Here is a 6,802-nt window from a genome sequence, read left to right on the forward strand (position 1 = left end):
AAGTAGATTTTGTAGGGAATTTTTGAGTTAACTGATATTTGATTCTGAACTTCACATACGATATACAGACAAAATTACAAAAATCAGGTTACCGTATTGTCTCTTTTTCAGTTTTCGACTTATGTTAAAAAAAAGTCTGTTTCAAATCAAGACGTAAACTTGACATGCAGAGGAGTTGAGAACTTTTCAAGTCAAGTGGACTGTAAACAATTTTTTTGTGGAATGTAAAAACAAAACCTATATCTCCGATATGCAATGAATCTGTCTCGGTTCCCAAACAATATCACACCAAAGGGCATCACGAGACTAACCATGCAGCTATATTTGATAAGTGCAAGGGACAGTTTCGAGAAGAACAGATAAACAACATAAAAAGTAAACTTTCTGCTCAACAGGAGAATATAGAAGAGCGAATTCAGAGTCAACATGCTATGTGAAAGCGAATAATGCAGTAGCACTGATACTGGCAAAAAAATAAAAGCCATGTTCAGATGGCAAATTGGTTAAGGAATGCTTAGAGACCGTTGTTGAAATTGTGTGTCCAAAAAAGGAAAGGGATTTCTGAAAAACAAGCCTGTGTTGTCAGACTATTACCAGATGCGAGGACGATATTGGAAGACAAATTGAAGATAATTCGAAAAATCGTAAATCTGAGTTTATATATTATTCCCCAGCTTTGGATGAATGCACAGATATGGCGGATACCGCCCAAGTGGCGATTTATGTCAGAGGTGGTGATGCCCATTGTAATAAAACAGAAGAATTAGCGACATTGCATCCACTTAAGGATACGGCGAGGTCGCTAGATTTATTGATACTGTTATATCGACAAAATTAAGTATCTTTTCGTTAGAACTTAAAAATTTACCGAGGCTAACAAGGAATGGTGTTCCAGCAATAGCTGGGAAACATGAAGGTATAGTTCAGTTGATTGAAAACGAGTCCCGCAAAGTTGGCAATAGGTCAACGCTAAACTTTCATTGCATTATACATCAAGGAAATATATTTGCCAAGTCCCTCAGAATGGATCATGTTATGAAGTTAGTTGTCAAAACAGTGAACTTTGTTCGATTCAGAGCATGATAACATTTGTCCGCAGCTCGTGGTCTAGTGGCTAGAGTTGCTCCCTAAGGAGCAGTGCTGCCCGGTCGGACTGGGGTTTTCTCCACCCTGCGAATGCTGCCCTCATCATTTCATCATCATTCATGGAAGTGGTGAGATTGGATAGAGTAAGGATGGGACTTTGTACGGGTGCTGATAACCGCGCAGTTGAGTACCCCACAAACCTAACATCATCGTCATCTTGATAACATTTTCTATTATGCCGAAGTAAGATGGTTATCAAGTGCGAAAATGTGGGAAACAGTGTTTGATTTGAAGCAAGAAATGCAATCATTCTTTGAAAGCAAATCGAAGAGGCTTCCGGAGTTCGAAGATGGAAACTAACTTTCCGACTTTACGTTCTTGGTCGATATAGCTAGCCACCTACATGATAATAATACTGTACTAATCTAGATCAACTGATTAATGTCATGCATGTACTTATTTCCGCATTCCAAATGATACTACACTACTGGCCATTAAAATTGCTACACCACGAAGATGACGTGCTACAGACGCGAAATTTAACCGACAAGAAGATGCTGTGATATGCAAATGATTAGCATTCACACAAGGTTGGCGCCAGTGGCGACACCTACAACGTGCTGACGTAAGGAAAGTTTCCAACCTATTTCTCATACACAAACAGCAGTTGACCGGCGTTGCCTGGTGAAACGTTGTTGTGATGCATCGTGTAAGGAGGAGAAATGCGTTTCCCACTTTGATAAATGTCGGATTGTAGCCTATCGCGATTGCGGTTTATCGTATCGCCACATTGCTGCTCGCGTTGGTCGAGATCTAATGACTGTTAGCAGAATATGGAATCGGTGTGTTCAGAAGGGTAATACCGAACGCCGTGCTGGATCCCAACGGCCTCGTATCACTAGCAGTCGAGATGACTAGGCATCTTATCCGCATGGCTGTAACGGATCGTGCAGCCACGTCTCGATCCTTGAGTCAACAGATGGCGACGTTTGCAGAACAACAATCGTCTCCACGAACAGTCCGACGACGTTTCCAGCAGCACGGACTATCAACTCGGAGACCATGGCTGCGGTTACCCTTGAAGCTGCATCACAGACGGGAGTGTCTGCGATGGTGTACTCAACGACGAACCTGAGTGCACGAATGGCAAAACGTCATTTTTTTCGGATGAATACAGGTTCTGTTTACAGCATCGTGATGGTCGCATCCGTGTTTGGAGACATCGCTGTGAACGCACATTGGAAGCATGTATTCGTCATCGCCATACTGGCGTATCACCCGGCGTGATGGTGTAAGGTGCCATTGGTTACACGTCTCGGTCACCTCTTGTTCGCATTGACGGCACTTTGAACAGTGGACGTTACATTTCAGATGTGTTACGACCCGAGGCTCTACCCTTCATTCAATCCCTGCGAAACCCTACAGTTCAGCAGGATAATGCACGACCGCATGTTGCAGGTCCTGTACGGGCCTTTCTGGATACAGAAAATGTTCGACTGCTACCCTGGCCAGCACATCCTCCAGATCTCTCACCAACTGAAAACGTCTGGTCAATGGTGGCCGAGCTACTGGCTCGTCACAATACGCCAGTCACTACTCTTAATGAACTGTGGTATCGTGTTGAAGCTGCATGGGCAGCTGTACCTGTACACGCCATCCAAACTCTGTCTGTCTCAATGCCGAGGCGTATCAAGGCCGTTATTACGGCCAGAGGTGGTTGTTCTGGGTACTGATTTCTCAGGATCTATGCACCCAAATTGCGTGAAAATGTAATCACATTATCAGTTCCAGTGTAATATATTTGTCGAACGAATACCCGTTTATCATCTTCATTTATTCTTTCTGTAGCAATTTTAATGGCCAGTAGTATAGGATTTTAGGAACTACAGTTACGAAAAAGGATACTTCACACATTTTCCTATACTGTGTGAACAATCGGGTGTCACAAGGCGACAGCGATTAAATATGCTTCTGTGGTATCTGACTTGAAATACGAATTCGAAAACTGATTTTGAGATTTAAAGAAGAATTGTCTGCTTTTTCTATATTTGTTACGCCATTCTCCATAGATATGATTTCACTACCGGGATACCGGCACATTTACAAATGGAATGCTGTGAAATGCAATGTGATGACCGGTTAAAAGAGAAATTTACTCAGATGGGTTTGGAAGAGTTCTGCAAAACATACTTGGACAAGAAGAAATATCCAGAGTTTTACAAACACGGTTTAAAAATGATTTCATTATTTAGAAACACTTACGTGTGCGAGCAGCAGTTTGGTCGGATGAACTACATCAAATCACAAATTACTGACGTTCATCTGGAAACTCTTTGCGTGTAGCTACAACGTCAGTTGACATCAACACTGACTCACTCAGTTCAGTCAAACAAAGCCAGACATCCCATTAACATTGTATTTCATTAAATTGTGTAATAAATGTTCTCTCCTCAGACTTTTCTTTTTGTCTTTAAAAATAAATTGATATTTCTTGCTTATTTTGGTACATGGTACAAAAATTGGCAATGCAGCAGGAGGGAAAATTGCCTCCCAAAAATCTGGACCACCTGATTTAGAATATGTCTCCTGTTACATTTATTTTTAAGTAATTTCAGGTCATATTTTAACGTAACACAAATGGATTGGTGGTTGCATTATATGCATATTGTTTCAAGTTCACGTACAGTATTCGATGGGTGTGTCAGTGTCTGCTCAGATGCATATATTTACCCTTAAACTTCAAGAACTTCTGCAATGTTCCACAATCCATGGCCCACCCATCCATCCATGGCCTTCGACAAGGAACTACCCAATGCCATATCCCATGGCCAATCTCACGCAGTTTTTAAGTATTTATGTAACGAAAAACGTGGAATGTGGTAAATAATTTTATTGCAGTTTACTAATATTTCGTTATCGTTAAGATCTACACGAACTATCTCAAACCTTCTTCTTCGTCCAATAAGTTGTGCGAAAAGCTTAAATTACACTCCAGATTTTCAAGGTTCCAGAAGACAAGAACTGGTAACATATTTAAGAAACGCGCCGAGTAAGACTACTGTGACTATGTAATCTAATGAAGCTGTAGCGACCGTCGAGCTTCAACAGCGACTGTTTGGGTCTGTACTGTGTTGTTATAGCTGACCAGGATCCGCAAAGTATAATGCCTACAGAATCAAGGACGGTGAAAAATTTGCTGTTTTCCACGATACCACTGACAACGTACCAAGACATATGCCGGGTGGACGAGGCAATGGATCCGCATTCATATGGAGCAGATCCCAGATCCCTAGGCGACAAACCGGATTTGTGTGTTCCACGCTCTCCCTAACACACCTCGAGGGTGGTGGCCGTCACTGCTTCCGTCCACAAACCTCGTTCACCTGTTCTCCACTCCTAAATTAGCCGGAATCTGACGTGTAAGGTCCAAAGGTGCGAAGTTGTCGCAGGCAGCTGCTGCAATTCCACAGCACTGCGATCTCCGTGGCCACCGAAAATCGCTAAACGGTCTATCTTTTTCGAAAATCATTTAAAAAATGTCATATTCTCTTATGGCAATCTCTGTAGTTTTTCTACGGATGTCCAAAATTGCTCTTGATGTTCCTAAGCTAAAGAGTTGTTTTTGGGGTGAAAACGAAACCTTTGTATGGCAAGTTTGTCGATCTGTCCGACTGTTAAGATCCCATTTTCTCAGAAACGGGTGTAGGTATCAAGTTGAAATTTATGTCAGGTAATAAGGTTTACGTTCCCTTGGCGTTGTGAATATATCTAACCGTTTAGGTGATTGCGATCAAAAGATACGGCCATATATAGATTCTCACAGACTCCAATCAAAATCTGTAGATGAACTATCTACATAAACATCGTGCGTGGTGGATTAGCGGTAAAGCGTATGCCTGGCACTCTAGAGCTCTTGGGGTCGAATGTCGACCGGACAGCGAATTTTTTCAACCTAGGCTTCAATTCTCGCCGATGTAAGGAGTCACCAAAGTCAACACGCTGTTACGATTCCACGTTAAATTACAGGTACTCTTTTCCCGGTTGATAACTGGTAAGTCGCGCGGACCAGGCCATTGTGTCACACGAAATTATTGTCTGTATACATAATCAAGTTTGTACGGAACCGTCAGGGCACGAGCCGTACTCGCGTTTGACAGGTGTACCTTGCCCCACGCCCTATTTCGAAAATTATAGCGCTCACAGAAATACACTGACGGAAAAAATCACGATACCAAAAAACAATTAATGCAGAGTACTGAAATTTCGGGAATATATTTCTTTACGTAACATATTTAAGTGATTAACGTTGCAAGATCACACGTTAATGTTAACGCAAGATAAGTCATAGCAAATGTAAAATGCTGGTACATTAATAACATAACCGGTATAACCACCAGTATGTGAATGAGAGCAAGAAAACGTGCATGTATAGCGCTCTGTGCAGGTGCCAGAAGTCAGTTGGTGGGGTGGAGCTGCATGCCTGTTGCTCTTGGACTGTCAGTACAGAGCGGATGACACTGGAGCTGTCGTCCGATGCTGTTCCATATGTTCTCCACTGGAGACAGACATAGTCATCCAGCACGCCAAGGCAACATGTCGAAACTCGGTAGAGCACGTTACGTTACAATAACGGTATGTGGGCGGGCGTTATTCTGCTGGAAAACGTCCCTTCAACTCTGTTCATGAATGGCAACACTAAAGGTCGAATCACCAGACATACGTACAAATTTGCAGTCAGAGTGTGTGAGATAACCACGGGAGTACTCCAGCTGTCATACAGAATCGCACCCAAGAGCATAACTCCAGGTGTAGGTCCAGTGTGTCTGGCATGCAGACAGGCTGGTTGCAGTCCGTCAGCTGGTCTCCTCCTAACCAACACACGGCCATCATTGGCACTGTGGCAGAACTACTTTCATCAGGAAACATAAGAGATCTTCTTCCTGACCTCGAATGAACTCTTGCTTGATACCAAAGACGTCGCAAATGGCGGTAGTTTAGGAGCAGTGGAGTGCATGCTCGGAACTGTCCTTGAAGAAAGCGATTTGTATCAGTTCGCTGTGTCACTGTGGTGCCAACTGCCGCTCAAATTGGTGCTGCAAATCGTGCACGATGCGCCAAATCAATACGCCGATCAGGACGGTCTTCCCTCTCGGTACTGCCACGTGGCCGCTCGATGCCCCGTCTTCTTGCGACCGTTGATTCTCATCACAACCGCCGCCAGTAATCATGTGCAATGGCTACATTCCTGTCAAGTCTTTCCGCGATGTCGCAGAAGGAATATCCAACTTGTAGTAGCCCTATAACGCGACCTCGTTCGTACTCAGGGCCGTGTTGATAATGGCGCCTTAAAGATATTCTTGACTAACATCAACTAACAAACTCCAATCGGAAAGGTAATTACCGCTCACGACCGTTATAGCGTGTATTGAAAGCAAACAACATTTGCCTCCTCATAGTGGCTCTAATACGAGCACCACTCTTAAGCGATTGTCACGAAATTTTCAATAGACATGATCTTTCAGATGCAGAATCACGGACTTTTGTTTATGTCCCACAATTCCTTCTTGGTGCTGCGATTTCTATTCCATCAGTGTACTTTTTATTGTAGACCACAAAAATACCTTATTTGGCAATGTGTCTTTCCCCAAGTAGTGAATCGGATTGCATTTGTTATGTATAAACGTCCACGATGCCGGTTTTCTGCAGTTTTGTCAAT

This window comes from Schistocerca serialis, chromosome 1 (genome assembly GCF_023864345.2).
Source record: "Schistocerca serialis cubense isolate TAMUIC-IGC-003099 chromosome 1, iqSchSeri2.2, whole genome shotgun sequence".
Taxonomy (NCBI): domain Eukaryota; kingdom Metazoa; phylum Arthropoda; class Insecta; order Orthoptera; family Acrididae; genus Schistocerca; species Schistocerca serialis.